This window comes from Oreochromis aureus, linkage group 23 (genome assembly GCF_013358895.1).
Source record: "Oreochromis aureus strain Israel breed Guangdong linkage group 23, ZZ_aureus, whole genome shotgun sequence".
NCBI classification, from domain to species: Eukaryota; Metazoa; Chordata; class Actinopteri; order Cichliformes; family Cichlidae; genus Oreochromis; species Oreochromis aureus.
The window spans coordinates 24,061,846-24,082,076 of record NC_052963.1 but is presented as its reverse complement, the minus strand read 5'-3'; positions in this window follow the sequence as shown (position 1 = coordinate 24,082,076).

Genomic DNA, 20,231 nt, shown 5'->3' with positions numbered 1-20,231 from the left:
TGGAAGATTGCACGTGAGCGCCTCTGGGGTGGATGACAACCCCTCTAGTGTACGCGGAAGGACACACCAGGTGATTTTATGTAGTGCTATGCCAGACCGTAAATTTTGGTGTCTATCCCATACAAAGTAAATACAGGGCCAATGTTATTAAGCCATAAAGGTAATTTATAGGGTGTGTCATGACTTATAAGATGATTCATCACTTTGCAAACTGAAAGGGTGTTGGGGGCTAGCATACCAGTTCATAGGGTAAGAGTCATGGTACACCCTGGACAAGTCACTAGCCTGACACAGGGCTATTTTTATAAGGACTGCTTTATTAAATGCATCTGACTTAATTTTGTACAATTTTGTATAAAGTTTTTCAAGAGGTAAGAAACACCTGAGACTATTACAGGTCTGGTTATTTCTAAGCTTCGTCGCCATCACTGTAGGAAAAGTGGTCAGTTTTTCAGGTTTTAGCAGTCAGGCTTTCTTAAGCAGGCATGACAGCTTTGGATAAGTACACCATGATATATCATATACTCTGTGTTAGGTATTTTTATGTTTTTTATCCTCCCGAGGATACTACTGATAACAATGTAACCTAAAAAGTGTACTAAGGTCATCTCAAAGCATCGCTTTTAAATGATACATCGTTTTATTTCAAGGAAATGGTTAATGGACGCTGCCCTTTGGTCGAGGCGCCTCAGGTCAATCAGGTCCTACAACTCACAAACAGCTTCTTCCCCTTGATCATTCAGACTGTTAACAAACACTATCCCCCACACCCCACCCCTGCCTACCCACCTCACCAATCTGAGCCATGGTCTGAGTAACCCTCAGACCATGGCTCAGGCCGCTCACAGGCCGCTCACACAGGCCGCTCACACACACAGACTCAGACAAAGTCTTTTCTTTACACTACTGTCAAACACTTTGCAACTATTTTGTTCTCTAATGTGTGCCTTTCTCTTGTTTTGTATATATTCCTCTCGAATGGTTTTTATTCTTGCTGTTCTGATATTTATATTTTATTCCTGCACAATTGGTGTGGAGCATCCACAGTTTCTTGTAGAAGTACAATGACAATGAAGGGCTATTCTATTCTATTCTATTCTATTCTATTCTATTCTATTCTATTCTACTGAGATGGATATTGCCTCCACCCAGAGGTTAATGCCCATACAATACTCGCCTCTATTTCAAGTTTCTATATCCTGTTTTCTTAAGATAATAACAAAAGGATCTAACATGACCTTATGTGATGATACACACTCATTCACATTGATACACAGTCAAAAAACTGTTTGCCTCGGTCCCATCTCATCATACCTGAGCATCATTGAATGTGGATTAAATGGGTATTGAGACCGCGGCAAGTAGCGTTACTGCTCCCTCTTGTGTTGACAAATTGCAGTAGCACCAAAGTACATAAAACCATGTTTCCAGATCTTACAGAGTTGTAGCTTCATCTGTTGCATTATTCAGACTGCTTCATGAATCCTCTCCACTTCTCTGTCTCCTCCATCCTCTCCAGGATCATCAGGACTCGCTCTCAGCAGTGTCACTTCCAGCTGCTGATCATCACTCATGATGAGGACTTTGTGCAGCTGCTGGTGCATCCAGCACTTCTACCGCATCAGCAAGAACCAGGACCAGAACTCAGAGATCACAGAGCACAGCACAGCCTTTCTCTCTGTGTGACACCTTTGTACCTCAGCAGCTCTGACATCACTTCATGGTTCACCCTCTCACACACGACCACATGAGCTGCTCACCTGGCATCAAGAACAACTTTGGATTTGACGTCTCAGCTGACGACACCTCAGCACGTGAAAGTCTGTGGACTAAAGGACACAACCTGTTCAGAGATCAGAGGCAGCTCCACAGTTTACTTTTATATTTCAACGTTTCCTCTGAGAGAGTGTTCTCTTATTAAATATATCAACAAGAGGCCTGAGTGGTGTGTGCAGTGATTTTTGTTTTTTAGATCTCCTCTGGTTCCTCTAAAGGGCACCCAGGACAGTTCAGAACATCAACAGCTGTTAAAGAGCCAGATGTGACTCTGAGTTACCCAGCACAGCTTCACACCATCAAACTCATGGCCCCGAATTTCACAAAGAGCCAGAGAGGGTGAATCAGCAGCAGCCCCTCTCCAGATGATGCTGGTAATATTTGAATTACATGTGTCTGTATATTTAAAATACATGCAGACACATGAAAATTGATGTATTTTGAAATAAAATACATTTCTTTTTAGGCTCAGAAATATCAAATTTTGGACATTGGAGATTTTTCTGCACTCTGGTGGCCACAGACAGAAATTACAACCAAAGTAAAGTTTTAAAAGTTGTTTGCTCATTGAAAAGCTGTGTCCTAAAACCTAGGCCGCATCCTTCGGAGGCCGCATTTATAGACCGATTACATCACAGCCAGGCGACGAAGGCTGTTGCAAACGCAGCCGCACGTGAGCTCCAGATCACAAAGTGAAGAGATGTACGTTTTCTAAATACAAGAATGTTACAGGACACAATGTCTTCACAATCCTACATCAGATCCTGACAGTCATTGAAGCCTGATTCCATTATTACGACTCTCTCTGCCAGACTGCACCACAGTCCTACATGTAGCTTACAAATGTGTGAACTTTATCTATAAGCTTTTCTGGTCACAGCTAACAAACTGTGTCTGTCCTCTTAGTAAAATACCTGCAGCTGAATATCACCTGTTAGTGTGTGACCTTGCTCTATATTGTGTGACTGATTGTGCTGTCATTTAGAAATGAATTGAGTGGGTTTGTAGTGTATACCTGTAGTAAGATAGCTCAGACTGGTCAGAGTCTGCTTTTAATTGCTGAGGGTTTGATCAGTGATCAGCTAACATACATGCTCCCCCCATACAGAGAAATAAGAAAGGACACTATGGTAGATGATTACATGCATGCTGAACCTGCTTTGCAAACCAGTGTTGGGGAGTAATGGACACATGTACTGCCGTTATGGATTTAAAATACAAAATATGAGTAACTGCATTGTGTTACAATTACCGTTTGAAAAGGGTGGTATTCAGAATACAGTTACTTTGTTGAAATAAATGGATTACACAACACAGCGGTCTTTTCCTGTTTCATATGTTAGGCTATGCCCTTTCTGTTGGGTTTCACACCGGTGGAAACCCAAACAAAACACGCATTAAGAGGCTCAAATGCCTGTGTCTCAATCTCGCATCTCATAATGACGTGAGGAAATATTTTTTAAAAATACTGTTCAAAAAAATGATTTGTTAGTGTTAGAGGCATAGCCCTAAAGAATGTAGCCTCATGGGCAGTGTAGTCCGTGCTGCAGGGAGAATGGACTGCCATACCTGTTATGTGTCTGTGAGCGCGAGGGAGGGAGAAGAAGGAGAGTCGAAAAGTACGAGTTGTCACTGAGCAGAAACGGGAGCTGGAAGCATGTAAATACAATAATAACCACTGCAGCCAAAAAGAGTGCCTGACGAGCCCAGTTGTAAGTAAGCTATTAAGACTCAACTGTACACTGTGTTTGTGTTTTCCTCCGAAACAACAAGTTCCGTTGGAGCAGCCTTTCAACGCCTCTCTCTGTCTCTCACTAGCAAAGTTGACCCAGACAACAAAGTAAAGCTAGTTTTTGACTACGAGCCCGACACAGAACCCGACGTATTAGCCAGAGGTCCCTTTACTCCGGTTCGGAGCCGCGGACCTGTTTTATATACGTGTAGAATAGTTTTCTATATGAGATCACTGCAAAAAGTGCAGCCTTATCTAATGTCAACCTACTGTTACTCATTTTATATTAAGAATTAAAAATGTACTTGCTATTGGTATGGTGAGTAACCTTCAGTAATAGTAATAAATCACACAGCAATAGTACAATCATGTAGTTGTAAAAAGCATGTTAATATATTAAGCAATCCAAAGTATTCAGAATACGTTACTCTCATTAAGTAACGTAATGGAACATGTTACAAAATACATTTTGGGGGATGTATTCTGTAATCTGTAGTGGAATACATTTTAAAAGTAACCTTCCCAACACTGATGCAAACTTTGCACAGTTCTTCCTGTTTCAGTGAACATCATGAGTGTTACTGTGTTACACACTGTGGTTTTTTATGCACTGATTCACGTTCAGTTTGTTTTTGAATCTCACACAGCAAACATCTGAATATAAACTGAGGTATTTATGTCACACAGCTCTGTCTGCTGGATGTTTGTGCTTATTAGTTTATCAGCCATGTCTTTCTCATCAGGCTTTTTTTTTTTTTTTTAAAGGAAACGAACTGGAGTTATGAGTAATAACCACTAGAGGGAGCGTTTTTTCGTGATTAAAGAGGTGCTGCAGAGTTTGTGTTTAAATGAGCCAATAAATACTTAAAGTAATGGATTACGCAGTTTATTTTAAAATGATACACAAGAAAAGTAAATTCAAGCAGAATGATTTTAAACTTAAAAAAAAAAACTAACAAATTAAACGTCTTTTTTTGTTGAACACAATATGACAAATGTAACTGAATGCTATAAGTTTCATTGTTAATAGATGAAAGTTACAGAGCAGCTTGAGCTGCTTTGGAAACAGAAAAAGTGGTTAAAACGTTTTAGAGGTGACAAGTTGAAGATATACAACTATTTATTATTAAAGATATTTTAGCATTTAAAGGAGTCGGTGTTACAAATTAGTATGACTGTATGGTGATTAAAATGTCATTCATATATTAAAACATACATTGAGAGCTAATATTTGAGTAAAATGTGTATCTATTGTACAAGAGTAGATTAAACAATGCATACAAGTGTACAGTTTCCTACACTGACCACATGTTTTAGATACATATATATGTTTTAGATAAGTATTTTTCGCATCTCATTGGCCACATGTGAGATTTACAATTAAATTTTGAAAAATTACACACGAGCTGTGTTTCCTATTAGCCTTTTCAAAATAAAACTATTTGGTTTATAATGACTGAATTTATCTGACATATACAGTTGCTGAAACCTTTATTTATAACTATGGACAGAATGTATTACCTATGTTAGTGTCATCCAGGGAAGGACGGATGTTGTTTTTGCTTTGTGTTTTAATGTGAAGTGTTTATTTATTTTGTATTGCATGTTTTGGTTATATTTTGCGTAGTGTTTTATTTATATTGCATGTTTTTTAGTTACACCGTCAATCTGTCCTGGAGAGACTCCGCCCTTTTCCCATTTTACTGATTGGACACACCTGAGAGAAAAGGAGTGAATGGTAATTTACAGGGAGTGCTGAGTAACACAGACAGGCTGGGAGAGCTTGGCGTGAAGCGAGCCAGGAGGATACAGCGCCGATACGCAAGGACGCAGGACGCAGGGCGAGGTGTCCGACCGCTTCAGCAACTGGAGGCCAGATTTCGCGTCTGCAGAAACTAGAGGCAGCGAGGCGGGCCGGTGCCGATTGGCGATTACAAAGAAGCAGCGGGCAGAGTTAAGAGCTCTGCCCACCTGGGGTAAGTCTTTTGACTTATCCCCTTTAACGAATGATAGCTGCCGAAAAGAGTAGTGACTGCCGCTGCCTTTCTTCCTTTAGCGCACCGGGGCGCAGAACGCGAAGAGGAAGACGAGGACGCCGCCGGGTTTCCCTCCTGCACCGCTTCACTGGATTTTTAAATTTTTAGTGACTTCTATACCGTGGCGATCGCCACTGGACTTTTAATCTTGTGTTTTATTGATGTTTATTGTGTTCTTCCCTGGCCAGGGCTGTTTTAATCTATTTTACATTTTTTTTTTAACTGTTTACATGGAATAAATTATATTTTATCTTTACAGTTTAAATTTGTGTGCATTCCCTTGGCTGCCCCACTGCTCTGTCCGTTTTAGGAGGGTTTCTCTCTTTTAACATCTGTGCTTAAATCACCTTCCCTCCCTCCGTTACATAATTGGCGTTGTCGACATAGGATACGGAGTTAAGAGCAGTTGGGTTAGTCAGGGGAATAGCAAAGATGATGATGCCTGTATATCCCGGAGCCCCGTGGCTGCCGAAATTTAAAGGGCCTGATCAGGATGTGCAATATCAGGATTGGAAGGAGCAGATGCGGGGGCTGCTGGGATCGCAGGAGTTGCCTTAAGTGAGGAAAGTTGCTATTGTGTTGGGAGCGCTAGCAGGTGAGGCTAAACGTCAGGTCAGTGTTCTTGAAACTAGTGAACGAGACCAAGTACAAAAAATCTTTTCTTTTTTAGACTCCTTATATGGTGATCGTGTCCCCACCCCAGTTCTTAGATCAGTTTTTTAGTTGCACTCAGAACCCAAGTGAAACCGTATCTTCATTTATTTTGCGGTTGAGAGAATTATACTGTAGGTTACGAAAACATGATCCAGATAATGTCCCCTCTGATGCAGCCCTGCGAGATCAATTGTTGCTAGGATTGCGGGAGGGCCCTGTAAGTCAGGCACTGAAGGTCTATGTGCGGCGTAACCCAGACCAAGATTTTGCTTCCATACGCCAGGAGGCACTGTTACTAGACTCAGAACATGTACAGCCCCAGTCTGAGGTAACCTGCCTGTCTGTAAATAAGTCTCATGCTCCTTTTAAGGTTGAACAGAAAGAAGATTGGAAACAGGTGTTAAAGCAGGAGATACTGGAGGATGTCAAGTTACAAATGAAGGGACTGGCACAAGAGCTAGTAAAGGAAATTAGAGGCCTCACTCAGCCAGTTGTAGCTACTCCATCGCCTGCGCCTCAGTTTAGGAGAGGACCGCGACGACCAAATGTTAGCTGGGATGCCCAAGGTCGGCCCATTTGTCGGAGGTGTAAACAAGCAGGACATATAGCTAGGTTTTGCCAGACCTCCATGTCTTCTCAGCCCAGTTTAAACTAGATGACCCTGCTGCTGAGGTCCGAGGGGCGGGGGCTTTTGGTTCACCTAAGGAATTAAGGGCCACAGAAACATTCATTGGGCAGTGTCCAACAGTGAAGATAGTGATCGAGGGGGTGGAGCTTCAAGGCTTGTTAGATACAGGATCACAAGTGACTTTGATACAAGAGTTTGTTTAATGAACATTTTTCCCAGGCTAAGCTTGAGAAAACTCCAACCGCCTTTAAGCTGAGAGCTGCTAATGGTCTGGAAATTCCCTATACCACCTATGCTGTCCTGGACATGGAAATAGAAGGTGTTAAGGTTCCTGGACGCGGGGTTGTGGTGGTAAAAGATGACCATTGCACGCACCCACTGATTGTTGGTATGAATGTTGTGACTGCCTGTTGGAATGTACTTAAGTGGCCGGAAAAGACTGCTCCTGTCCCACAGCAATTAGCGAATCAACAGGCCTGGAGGAGTGCCTTCGCAACCTGCAGACGGATAGAAGCAAGTACAGTGGAGGACAGAATGGTGGGGTATGTACGACTAGCTGGCCGATGCAAAATTAAAGTTCCCCCGAGGAGTGAAATAATGGTGTGGGGCCGAGCTCAGACGGGTCCGCAAGGAACTGATTATTGTGCCCTGGTGGAGGCACTGCCTGAAACCCCTGATGTGGGGGTGGCGAGAACCCTCATCATGGTAAAGGCCGGGAGAGTGCCAGTGAGGATTTGTAACCCACACCCCTATCCTCTTTTTATAGGTCGCTACCAGAAACTGGGAAAGCTATCCTGTGTGGATGAAGCTGATGTACATGGCTCACAGGATCTGAGCCTGTCCCTTGGGACGGATGGTGTGGTGGAGGTTGCTCTGGTTGACAGTGGCGCCCCCACGGAGGAGGAGGGATTACCTGAGGAGATGAGTAAACTGATTGAAAGACCTGATCTGTCTGAACTGCAACAGGGCGAGCTGCGTGCTTTATTGCTTAAATGGGAGAAGGTGTTCTCTAAAGATGACGAAGATTTTGGGAGGACTGACCTGGTGCATCATTGTATCCCCACAGGTGATGCAGCTCCCATTAGAGAGAGGTATCGTCCTTTGCCCCCTGCAATGTATAAAGAAATGAGGAGCCTCTTGGCAGATATGATGGAAAAGGGAGTTATCCGGGAAAGCTGTAGCCCGTGGGCTGCACCCATTGTTTTGGTGAGAAAAAAAGATGGCACCTGGAGGTTCTGTGTGGATTACAGAAAATTGAATGCGGTGACACATAAGGATGCTTTCCCTCTGCCACGAATAGAAGAGACGTTGACAAGCCTCACCCGAGCGCAGTGGTTTTCCACGCTGGACTTAGCCAGTGGATACTGGCAGGTCCAAACGGACCCGACAGACAGGGAAAAGACTGCTTTCACTACCCCAGTCGGGTTGTTTGAGTTCGAGCGGATGCCGTTTGGTCTGTGCAATGCACCCGCTACGTTCCAACGGCTGATGCAGCACTGTTTGAGTGGACAGATTGCAGAGTCTTTGTTGGTGTACTTAGATGACATTATCATTTATTCATCTAGATGCTGTAAATGAGACGAAAAGTCAGGTGAAGTGTTTCAGAGGCTGTGGCGCCATGGGTTGAAGCTACAGCCGAACAAGTGCAAGTTCCTGCAACAGGAGGTGAAATTTCTGGGTCATGTAGTGGATAAGTGTGGTGTAAGACCAGACCCTGATAAAATTTCTGCAGTTATGGATTGGCCGGTCCCTGATACCATCAGACAAGTAAGATCTTTTCTGGGCCTGGCTGGCTACTACAGACGTTTTGTGTCCGGCTTTGCTAAAATCGCACGTCCTTTAACTGCATTACTGACAGGGGTCCCTGTGAACAAGAAAACAGACCGTCGCAAGGTGCAGTGGTCCCCAGAATGTCAAACGGCCTTTGAGGCCCTCAAAGCAGCTTTAATGCAAGCACCTGTTTTAGCATACGCCGATTACTCTCTTCCATTTATTGTGTATACTGATGCCAGTGGTCGTGGGCTAGGAGCCGTTCTGGCCCAGGTTCAAGAGGGCCAAGAAAGGGTAATAGCGTACGCCAGCAGAAGCTTACACCACACGGAACGGAATGACGCCAACTATAGTTCTTTCAAGTTGGAGCTGTTAGCCCTAAAGTGGGCAGTCACCGAAAAGTTTAAAGACTATCTGACTGGTGCACGATTCATTGTGTATACTGATAATAACCCTGTGGCCCATTTACAGACTGCTCGCTTGGGCGCAGCAGAACAACGTTGGGTTGCCCAGCTGGCCTCTTTCGACTATGAGATCAAGTATCGTTCGGGTAAGAGCAATATTAATGCTGATGCCCTGTCCCGATTCCCCACTGTCCCAGCAGAGCACCTGGAGGGGGCTGGATCAGAGCGTGGAGTCACTTCAGCAGCCATTGAACTGACCTGTGAGGTAGAAGGGAGTGACTGGGCAGAAGCGCAAGCTGGTGATCCGGATATTCAAGTGGTAAAGCAACTTGTGGAAGCCCAGGTCGCGCCCACAAAGTTAGAACGTCAGACATTGTCACATGGGGTGCGACGACTCCTGCAGCAACAAAAAAGACTTTTTATTAAAGACGGAATATTGTGCCGTAAAGTGACTCCACTCCGACCGTGGGTCTAATTTTGAATCTGCATTAATGAAACAACTTTGTGATACCTATGGTATAACTAAAAGTCGCACGACACCTTACCACCCTGCAGGGAATGGTAGTGTAGAACATTTCAATCAGACCCTATTGAACATGCTTCGCTCACTAGAATCAGCTAGACAGAGTCGGTGGGTAGAGAATCTGCCAGAGCTCGTCCATGCTTATAACAATACTATCCATAGTTCCACAGGTTATGCGCCTGCCTATTTGATGTTTGGTCGACACCTGAGACTTCCTGTGGACGTGGCATTAGGCGTGGCCCCCCAGCAGGCGAGGCAGGATGTAAGTGAGTGGGTGTATTCTCATCAACAGAAACTCTCCCTAGCTTACCGTTTGGCTGGGCAGAGGATGTATAGTGCGGCCTCCCAACACAAAAGCCAGTATGAGAAGAGAGGTTGTACCCTCCCATTGTTGCCCGGGGAGAGAGTCTGGGTACGTGACCGAAACAGACAGGGCAAAGGAAAGCTGTGTTCCTGGTGGTCTGCTGAGCCGTATGTGGTGTTGGAACAGGTGGGAGATACGGGCTTAGTGTATAAGGTCAAACCAGAAAAGGGGGGTAATATACAAACTTTACATAGAAATGCCTTAAAAGTGTGTGTTGCTCCTCGAACAGACTTTACCCCTCCTACGGAGGAGCCGACCACAGGCACTTCGGATTTCCCAGTGCCAGTGTTTTATGGGTTTTTACCCCCTACTGACTGTGTGTCACCTCACCAGAGTGACTCAGGTATGTCCCTTAGACGGTCCACTAGGACCACGCGTGGGATTCCACCAGAGCGTTATAGGGAGATGGAGCATTAGCAGGGACTGCTAATATTTCAGTGTGGGGGGATGTCATCCAGGGAAGGACGGATGTTGTTTTTGCTTTGTGTTTTAATGTGAAGTGTTTATTTATTTTGTATTGCATGTTTTTTAGTTACACCGTCAATCTGTCCTGGAGAGACTCCGCCCTTTTCCCATTTTACTGATTGGACACACCTGAGAGAAAAGGAGTGAATGGTAATTTACAGGGAGTGCTGAGTAACACAGACAGGCTGGGAGAGCTTGGCGTGAAGCGAGCCAGGAGGATACAGCGCCGATACGCAAGGACGCAGGGCGAGGTGTCCGACCGCTTCAGCAACTGGAGGCCAGATTTCGCGTCTGCAGAAACTAGAGGCAGCGAGGCGGGCCGGTGCCGATTGGCGATTACAAAGAAGCAGCGGGCAGAGTTAAGAGCTCTGCCCACCTGGGGTAAGTCTTTTGACTTATCCCCTTTAACGAATGATAGCTGCCGAAAAGAGTAGTGACTGCCGCTGCCTTTCTTCCTTTAGCGCACCGGGGCGCAGAACGCGAAGAGGAAGACGAGGACGCCGCCGGGTTTCCCTCCTGCACCGCTTCACTGGATTTTTAAATTTTAGTGACTTCTATACCGTGGCGATCGCCACTGGACTTTAATCTTGTGTTTTATTGATGTTTATTGTGTTCTCCCTGGCCAGGGCTGTTTTAATCTATTTTACATTTTTTTTTTAACTGTTTACATGGAATAGATTATATTTTATCTTTACAGTTTAAATTTGTGTGCATTCCCTTGGCTGCCCCACTGCTCTGTCCGTTTTAGGAGGGTTTCTCATCTGTGCTTAAATCACCTTCCCTCCCTCCATTACATTAGCTGTGGCTAACTATTTTAAGGTAAGAGGAGACTCAAAGGACACAAACACAGACAACATAAATGATGCATAGTAACAGCAGTAATTTGCTCTAGCTAACGTCTCACTCCGATTATTTATTATAGCAGGTTAGTAAAATTTAGACAGCTCATATGTGAGCCGTGATTATGTTAGCATCAGTCAAAGTAGAGAAAGTAGAGAACAGCTTTCATGCCCTACAGTGGGCACAAGCTGCAAGCACAATGATTTATCGATTTATTTTTAAGTTTAGTTTGCTTTGCTTTTTTTAAAATTAAGCTGGAAAAATCACATCTGTCTGTTTACAGTTTAAAAATATAAAAAGGGAAAAATCTGTAACTTTGCACTGTGACCACCGGAGTGCAGCATATATTAAACATACTGGTGATAAAAATGTCTGAATAAAATTGCACATAATTATCAATTAGGCATAAAGTAAATTCATAAACAAATAAAAAACAACAATAATAAAGATATCGAAGGTTTGAAGTAAAAAATAAATGCATAATGTATTTATTATGCATTTATTACACCTGATGTAGAACCATCACTATCATCCAGCTGTGCTTCACAAATTTAAGGGGCTTTTTAAATCTTCTTCATTAAAGACGATCTGAGTTTCTTATCAAGGATTACAGAGAGGGTGGCCTTATTTGAATTAAAAGTTCCTTCTTTCCAAATCATTGGTGACTGGGCAAACTGTTCTCTTCATGTGAGCAGCCTCTCAGCTCCACTTATTTCTTCCCTGACTGGAGTTTTAGCATTTTCTGGAGGATGGAGGTCTTTCTCTTTGAGAGCTTTATGGAGCAGACTGGAAAACTGACTGTACTGATGGAAGGACACTGAAACCTGTTTTAGTCTCATAGTCCTTCAAATGGGAGTACAGATCCAGCAGGAAATTACACTGATATTTCTTCATATGATCAAAATTAATGCTATTATTATTATCACCATACATGTCTCTGTGATTAAAAGGGAATGTTTGATATGTGCACACTGATGATAACAGCTCCAGTATCTTCTCTCCTGCCTGCTGTTCTCTCTCTGCTGCTGCACAGAACAGATTCACAAAGAACCTGACTGCTTCATCTGACCAGCGACGCCCAACACTGGAACAACAAGAGGGAAACATTTAGTGATGATTTGATCTGAGCTGCATAAATACAACCACTCCATTGATGCTACTGGGATTCTGCACTAGTACACCAAAAGGAAAAACTGCTCCTGAGATGATATGTCATTAGTGGTTCATATAGGCATCATGCATCTGCACAATAAGAACTTGAATATATGTATGTTTCTTGTTCTTGGAGTTCACTTCAATATAATAATTGGGTCCTTCTTAACCACACTTACTTCCTGGTTAAGAAAGTCATAAACTATTATAACAGATGTGTGGTGAATACTGTCTCCTTAATCACTGTGTGACACTGTAGCTGGTCTGTGGCAGAAAAGAAGGCTCTACTGAGGTGATGAAAGCAACAGATGACTGCTGGCAGCAGCCTCCCCATCATTACAGAAATCTATACTAATGGATGCAAGAAAAGGGCTTCTTCTATTTGTAAGACCTATTCATAAGAGCCTACTCACTTGGCACACACAGACTGAGGAACAGCTTCTTCATGGAGCCTGTAAGACTGTTGAACACTGGTGGTGCTCTGTCTTTGAGCCTTTGCAGCTCCAAGCCAAATGTCAAAAACATGAGAAACCATTGTAGATGCCTTATGCACAGTTCTTTTGTTTTGAAAAGTTTCTTATTTATAGTAAATGACACAGTCAATATGTTTTCGGTTTCTTGGTTCTCTATATATTGCAACTAGGACCTAAGGACAAAATTTCATATCACCCCACGTAAAGATGTGTATTGGATTAACAGTAAAATTATAGAATACTTGAATTTACCTGAGCTGTGAGATATAAGGCAGACACTGCAGGAAACCCCTCACTTCACTCTCTTCATGTGAGCAGCCTGTCAGCTCCACTTGTTTCTTCTCTGGTTGGAGTTTCAGCACTTCCAGGAGGATGGAGGTCTTTCTCTCTGAGAGCTTTATGGACCAGACTGCAGGAGCTGACTGGAAAACTGACTGTAATGATGGTAAGATGCTCACGTCTGCTTTGGTCTCATAAGAGCACAGGTCCATAAGAAAATCACACCATTTCTCTTTAAGAGGGAATTTCATATGTGCACACTGATGATAACAGCTCCAGTATCTTCTCTCCTGTCTGCTGTTCTCTCTCTGCTGCTGCACAGAACAGATTCCCAAAGAACCGGATTTTTGCTTCATCCGACCACTCAGGATCAACACTGAAACAATGAGAAGGAAACATTTAGTGATGATTTGATCTGAGCTGCATAAATACAACCACACACTACTGATGGACTCCATCTTGTCCATGTGTGTCCTGTATATAATGAAAGTCCATTTTAAAGCCATCTTCCATCAGAGCAGCTGAACATTGTTTTTAGACTGTTACTGACTCACAACACAAACACTAATCCTGTGTGTGAAATCACTGCGTGCTGAACTGTAACTGTCATTTTATTTACTGTCTGACTTTAGAGAGTAAAACACTAAATATCAACAATGCAGAAAGATACAGAGTGGATCAACATCTACACTTCATATCTTGAACAACAGCAGCTTCACCTGCTGCTCAGATCACACACGTGGAAATCACACTTATTCTACATCTGCAGATGGAGACACAAAGTAATGAAAACTCTGCTGTCTAAAATCTTCATATCTTGCTCAATATAGAGCTCCTACAGTTTTAATCATCGTAAGTAAAGTTTAAAACACAGTACTTCAGCCAGCAACATTTAATTAACTGAGTGAATTATTTCACTAATATTTATTAAGTAACTTATTTATTTTTTACTTGTATTTCTTTACTTTTGGATGTGTTGTGAAACTAAATTTAAAAGAATGTTTCCTATGACACATTGTTCTATATGATATTGTTTTCTTTTTCTCTTGTAGGTGATGTCAAATTAAAAACTAAAACAGAAAGAACACAGTTTTAATGTCTTTTTTTCACTTTTCAAGATTTCTTTTCTTGGTGAAGTTTTAACAAACCTTGTTGTTGCTATGTTGTTCTTATAAGATAAACACTTAGAAAACAATGAGCATACACCCACAGTCCTGTGTGATTCATTTATTCAGTCACATGGTGAACTGAAGACAAGAGAAGTAAAATGTTACTGAGTTACTGAGTGTTACTGAAAACAGAAACAAATGTAAAATCTAATGTATTTATTAATTAAAATGAAAAACAAATATCAGCATTTTGGCAATAATAAATTCCCTTTTATTTATGTCTTGCTACCTTGTGTAATCAAGCTAATATTTTTTTCTAAGCTGATCATACATGAACACAAAATGGTATTTAAGGTAACAAAAAAGAAAACTATAAAAAAAGAGTCCAGTGTTTTACTTTGAAATTGGACAGAGTTGATTATTATTTCTTTGTAAATGCAAAGAAATACCCTGTAAATAATAAAAACTTTACAATCCTATCAGCTTAAGAAGCTTAAAATACTCCTCTTTGATTTTTGCTTGCATTTATGTTTTTCACACCTAGAACAATTCATTTACCTGAGCTGTGAGATATAAGGCAGACACTGAAGGAAACTCCTCACTTCACTCTCTTCATGTGAGCAGCCTGTCAGCTCCACATGTTTCTTCTCTAGTTGGAGTTTCAGCACTTCCAGGAGGATGGAGGTCTTTCTCTCTGAGAGCTTTATGGACCAGACTGCAGGAGCTGACTGGAAAACTGACTGTAATGATGGAAGGACACTCAAGCCTGTTTTGGTTTCATAGTCCTTCATATTGGAGTACAGATCCAGCAGGAAGTCACATGGATCCTTGTCTCTCTCTCTATTGCCACCGCAAGGCCTAAAACATCGGAATATTTTAAATCTGGACAGTGATGATAACAGCTCCATTATATTCTCTGTCTGCTGTTCTCTCTCTGCTGCTGCACAAAACAGAATTCCAAAGAACCGGACTGCTTCTGACTTCCGGGGATCAACACTGGAACAATAAGAAGAAAACATTTCTCTTGTGCCACCCTATCACATTTTTTCTCCGTATTCGCAAAGACACAGTGAAGTTCCTTAAGACCTTAATCTGTACTTCTCCATCCATCTTCTACATCCTCCGTTGTTCTCATCTCTCACATTTTCTACATTCACCTTAAAGTACTTCCATTTTCTCAGCACAATCTCTTAATTTGTTAGGGTTTCCCTGACTATCCCACTTTTTCTTTGCTAAGCTCTTTCTTTGAATGCTTTCCTGTATTTCCTCATTCCACCACCAAATCTTCTTGTGTTCTTACCTTTGTCCAAATGATACACCAAACACCTTCTTCGCAGATTCCCTCAGTACTATAATTGTACTTTCTCACTCATCTGGTAACTCTTCCCTAGCACCCAGAGCTTTTATAAGTCCTCCATAAACTCCATATAATATTTTTTCTCTTCTCTTCTCTTCTACCAGTTAATCTGCCATCCTAGCTATCAGAATTTTGAAACTAATAAATATCTTATTTATGTCCTGTTACCTTTAATAAGGTGTTCTAAAATGATCATACATGAAAGGATATTTGCAGTCATGAGGCTCAAACAAATGTGGTAATGCAAATAAGACAATGTTTTGTTCTAAAATGGTGCAGAGTTCTATAACCCCAAATCAATAAAGTCAAAATTTGTAAATCCAAAGAACTACCACAGAGATAATACAAATTGTACTTCAATATTAGCATTCATGGAGCTTAATAGTCATCAAACTAATTTCAGAAAACATCTATACAGAGTTAATCATGTCAAACTATAATTTATTTACCTGAGCTGTGAGATATAAGGCAGACACTGAAGGAAACTCCTCACTTCACTCTCTTCATCTGGCCAGCTGCTCACATGCACTTGTTTCTTCTCCGGTTAGAGTTTCAGCACTTCCAGGAAGATGAAGATCTTTCTCTCTGAGAGGTTTATGGACCTGGTAGATGGTGCTGACTGTAAAACTGACTGTAATGATGGAAGGACACTCAAGTTTCTTTTAGTCTCATAGTCTTTCACATGGGAGTACAGATCCAGCAGAAAGTCACATGGATATGGACTCAAGTACCAGTGACCAAAAGGGAACGTTTCATATCTGCACAGTGATGATAACAGCTCCAGTATCTTCTGTTCTCTCTCTGCTGCTGCACAGAACAGATTCCCAAAAAAACTTCCTTGGTGGTCATCTGACCTCAGTGGATCCACACTGGAACAATAAGAAGGAAACACTTAGCGAAGATTTGATCTCAGCTGCATAAATACAATCACATACAGTTACTGAACTGTAACTGTCATTTTATTTGCTGTCTCACGGTGCTGAGAGTAAAACACTAAATATCAACAATATAGAAACATACAGAGTGGAACAACAATATCTACACTTCATGTCTTGGACAACAGCAGCTTCACCTGCTGCTCAGATCACACATGTGGAAATCACTCTTACTCTACACTACATCTGCAGATGGAGACACAAAACTGCTGCCTGAAATCTGAAATGTATTGTTCACTGTAGAGCTGCTAACAATGTTCATCATGGTTGGTAAACTTCAAATTTCGTTCAGTTTTAGCAAGGTACAAAATCTAATTTTATTGAGTAACTAATTGTATTTTTTTTAATTTACTTCTAAAAGTGCTGTGAAATTTATTGATGAATAATGTCTTCTGTTCCAGTGTTGCTCATACTTAAGATTCCTTTTTAATCTTGAAACAGATGCAATATTAAAAAAACAAAACAAAATATTGTTTAAAAGTTAAGTTTTAATGTTCTTAACGTTTTTTGTTGTTGTTGTTTTTCTTGAGGTTTTAACATGAATAGTGACATGATGACCTTCATTAAGACAAAATAAATCTTTAAAACTAATAAAATCCATTTTATTTTTGTCCTGCTAGATTGTGTTGAAGATTTTATACTGTCACGACTGCTATCGTAATGTTGTATCATATGCAAATTTAAGTGTGCAGGTGCCTTTCCGTTGTTGGTGGATCCAGGGGACAGTTCATGCGGATTGGCTAACTACCTGGAGATGATGTATTTGATGATGGACGCCATGGACGCCCAGGGGATTTCATCCTCGGCTCATCCCAATCACCAGACCTTGTTACCTGGCCAGTGATGTTCGCCCTTCACAGGAGAATGTAGGGATGGACTGCTTTTTTGTTTGATTATAGTTTTCTCATGTTTTTCTTAGTTAGGGAGGTAAGTTCCTGTCGTTTGGTTTAATTCTCTCACAGGTAAGTTTGTTACACCGTTTAGATAAGCTCCTTTTGTTTTCTAAGGAACTTGGAAAGAAAAGCGTCTGGACTTCTTTAAGTTGCTTTCACCTCTCATCTGAGAAGCTTCTTCAGTTCCTTTGGTTTGTTGTTTTGGCGTTAGGTCCACCTCGAAGTTATAGTCCGCTCCTTCTTTTGTGTTAAATCACCTTTGGAATCAACTCATTGCAAATAAATCATTATCAAATTTTACTAACTGTGTGATGTGTTGCTTGGGGTCTGACGAGGATGGCCTGGCCACCCCTAGACGGGCCAAAACAATGCAATGTAACATCTGTCTCTACAGTGTCTCCTACTGGCCACTTTTGCTACTGTAATATGTTTATAATGCTATCCAGTGAAACAATAATTAAGGCAAGTGCTGCACAATTCTAAACAAGGCTACTTATTATACCAGACTGTCAACAATTACAATGAACATGTTCTTGAGAAATCCCAATGAAAAACAGGGACAGAGAAAAGTCGAGAGTAAGCTGTTTTTGTAAGGAATAGTGTGTGTTTCAGAACAATACTATTTCTTCCTGGACATACGTAAGGGTATTACAATTGTGTTGCAATTCAAAAATTCCTTTATAAATCATCTATAACATAAAATATATTGAGGTAAGGCTGTTGTGCATGTGATAACCACACAGGTATTTAGGTGTTTTTTGGCTTTGAATTGGCCTTGTTTTTTGCAAGTTAGGTCACCAGCCTTGGTAAAAACCCTCAGTGTTTAGATGTGCTTGGTTTGTTCTACACACAAACTGTCATGGTCCGGGTGAGTGCCTGTGTTTTTCCATAGAGCCGGCAGTTCCACCTCTGGGAGGAACCACATCATTCCTGCATGTTTCCCACACGTGTGGACAATCAAGCTGTTGGTATTTAGATCCAGTGTTCTCAACCATTCTTTGCCAGACTTCGCCTACTACTTACCAGGCTGCTACGTGCCATCTCTGAAAATAATCCTCACCTAAGGACGCTGGACTTCTAGACAACTCCACAGCCACAGCTCTTGCTCTTTTCACTTGCCTGCCTGCCTCCCTGCCACAGTAATTGGAACCCCTTGGATTCAACACCTCTCATCCAGACTGAACCCCTCCACGCTGTTTCTTCCCCTGTGGCAATGACTCTGAACTCCCCAGTTCCCTCCACTCAGCCTGACCTTACCTTTGCCCCACATCACTGGAGCCCAGTCGGGGCAAAGCTCTAGTTATTCAGATTTTGCTGTCTAGCTCCAGTTGTGCTTAGTATTGCTAGTGTTACACATCTTTGTCATAGCTCATGTTGATCATATTATTCATAGTTCACGTCAAAGTTCACTCACTGTGTTATCTACCTGCACTGTAAATAAATATTGTTTCACACATTTATTTTCGCCTCCGTCTGAATTCTGCATTTGAGTCCTTTTCCTCTGATTTGGCCGTTGGCCGTGACACAAACAAAGCTAGAAGCTGACACTGATGTGGTTGAGCCTAAGGTGGCAGGGCCTGCTAGTTTCAACATCCTGGGCCCTGCCTGGTAAACATCGACGTGTTAGTGCGGGAGGAAAAAAGAAAAAGAAAAAAGAATAATAGTGAGAACAGGCCATGACAGATGGGTCTCACTCTCATGTAATAAATAGATGTGGTTTTTCATGCATTATTATTTAGGCTTTCATGGGTTTTGTTTTTTGTTTTTTTTACAGAAGGAATAATCTTTCAGTTTCTAGCTGTGCATACAGCAGGTGAGTGAGGATGAAGCCCAGCGCATCACCGGAGCACCACTTCCTGCCATAAAGGACATCTACAGGAAGCGGTGTCTGAAAAGGGCTGGGAAAATCATCAGAGACCCCAGTCACCCATCACATGGACTCTTCACCCTCCTGCCCTCTGGGAGGCGCTACAGGAGCCTCCGGACTAAGACCACCAGGTACCGGAACAGCTTCTTCCCCACAGCTGTCAGACTCCTGAACTCTGCCTCCTGACATCTGACAGCCTCTGTAGAAATTATCCACACCCTCACTTATCTTAACTGCACTACTGTATAGCTCTGTGTAAATAATCATTCTGTACATACAATAATTTTTAACCTTACAACTGTTTACAACTTGCATAGTTCCCATTTCTGTATAACTGTATATCTCATATTTCTGTAAAGTTATTTATTTCATACTCTGTATAGTTTTTCATATTTATATCCTGTTCATATCCTGTACATAGCTTGTACTCACTACAGCCTGTACATACCTATAGTTATAGAATATTCACAACATACTTCATACCGTGTACATTATAACATACCACAACAGACCCATTTCTGTAATATACTTGCATATCTATATTATTGCTAATATATATTGTAATATATCTATATCACTAAAGCACTTCTGGATGGATGCAAACTGCATTTCGTTGCCCTGTACCTGTGCATGTGCAATGACAATAAAGTTGAATTCTATTCTATTCTATTCTATTCTATTCTATTCTATTCTATAAAACAGCAAATACATTACTTATTTAAGTGTACAATTAACAAGTACAATTTCACAACACAGTACTTTTCATTTACCTGAGCTGTGAGATATAAGGCAGACACTGAAGGAAACTCCTTGCTTCACTCTCTTCATGTGAGCAGCCTGTCAGCTCTACTTCTTTCTTCTCTGGTTGGAGTTTCAGCACTTCCAGGAGGATGGAGGTCTTTCTCTCTGAGAGGTTTAAGGACCAGTCTTCAGGAACAGACTGGAAAACTGAGTGTAATGATGGAAGGACACTC